This window comes from Hippocampus comes, unplaced genomic scaffold (genome assembly GCF_001891065.2).
Source record: "Hippocampus comes isolate QL1 unplaced genomic scaffold, H_comes_QL1_v1.1 scaffold48, whole genome shotgun sequence".
In the NCBI taxonomy this organism is placed as follows: domain Eukaryota; kingdom Metazoa; phylum Chordata; class Actinopteri; order Syngnathiformes; family Syngnathidae; genus Hippocampus; species Hippocampus comes.
Genome location: NW_017808403.1, coordinates 2,378,751 through 2,380,577, shown reverse-complemented (window position 1 = coordinate 2,380,577; position 1,827 = coordinate 2,378,751).

Sequence of the window (1,827 nt, the reverse complement as noted above, 5' to 3'; positions counted from 1 at the left end):
GCGTGCCTGTACGGGAAAAGCACATCCCAAAAAATCTGTCCCCTATAGTGATAAATGTCTCACATATCACACAGTCCGTCCAACAGCGATGATATTACATTGCAGAAGGAAAAAGCTCCTGGAAAAAAAAATTAGACAACTGTCAAGACTGATGCACACATGTATAAATAAGCGTCCGCTGTAGTGACTGATGCTTCTGACTCGCACCGATATAACAGCATTCAGATATTTGTCCATTGAAGTAATTGTTACAAAGGAAACGGGTCTTGACTCGGTGTCTGTCCGCTGTAGTGACAGATGTGCAACTCTGACATCAAGACGGATCCAGAAAAAAAAAAAAGCTTTGGAATAGTTGTCCTCTGTAGTGACTGATGCCTGAAAGCAAGCCAGCCCACCGCAGATCAAGAAGCTAATCGACTGCCATCAAAGTCGACGATTGGTTGACATTGACGACGCACGCCCATGGAATATCTATTTATATGCGGATACGTCTGCGCTCTATCCGGCTTCACCCTCTCCTTCCTCTCGCCGTGCCCAGTGAGCAACCTTATTACCTTTAAATAAGAACCATCTTCCCTCGCTTTTTTTTTTGTTTCGGCTCAGCGGCGGGCTGACGGGCCGGCCGGGCCAAAGAACAGTGATGTCACCGCTGTTATTTTTAAGAGGGCGGTGAGCTCATTGGAGGGAAACCACAAAAGCAAGCGAGGGCTTTCGAGCTCGCTGGTAGCACATCTGCGGAACAGAGCTGCGACCCATCACCACTCGCTTCTTCCAGCAGGGACTACTGTACGAGGGACCATATTTGGTAAACTGAGCCCACATAATATATGCGCTTATATTGGATCCAGCTACGCGGGGCACACACACACACACCCACACACAGTGATGGTTGATGTGAATGTGAGCATTACCACCCCCACCACCCCCCATCTTCTGCTGAAAGTCAAGAAATGTCTCGAAAAGATTGTCTTGAGCAATTGATTATTCTGTGGTGTGGGTTGTGTTCAGAGTGATTTTTCCTTCCTGATCTGTTCGGAAAACGGACGACTATTGGAAACCGACACGTATTTAAGATTATTAGATTGTGAGCCTGATTTTCCCTTTCCAATCAAAGTCAGTGAAAACCTGATGGTCGGATGTCTTTAAAATATTATCCTGAGCGATTATCTTGAAGTGGTCTTGGAGTGATTTTGATTTAATCCGAAAATAATTCCGAAGCACACACTGTCTAAGTCATGCACTTGAGAAATTTGGCCTTTATGGAAGGGTGGCAAGAAGAAAGGCATAAGAAGTCCTTTTTGCTATGCAGGGGAAGAAAATGTAGAAAGTGCTTTGGTTAGATGGACGGCTGCGACTATCCAAGTGTTTGTTACTTGGATATCCGATTGAAAACGGATGGAGCTAAATAGGCTGATGTTGGAAGAAAACCTCTTGGAGGCTGCATAAGACTTGCGACTGAAAAGCGACCAATCACCAACTTGAAAGCGACCTTGCACTGTTGGTCAGTCATGGTACTCCAACAGACAATCTGGTTGACAGGGTAAAGACTCAAAATTGTTTTATATGTACGCCACACACGATGAGAGAAGTAAGCACACCGCGCAGGTCTTGCTCATATATTGAAAAGAAAAGTTGAGGGGGGTAAGGGTGGGACACAACGTTTGACACTGGAGTCACGTTGAACGGCTAATTGCTAAGAGCTTCGCTGCACCTTCATCTGTTCGCGTGCACATTAAGGGCTCACATTTGCGTGCCTGTGTCTGTCTGTGCTGTCCGGGCGGTGGTCCAGACGTGCTGTTTGGCGACAGGGGGTGGCGGAGGGGGGGG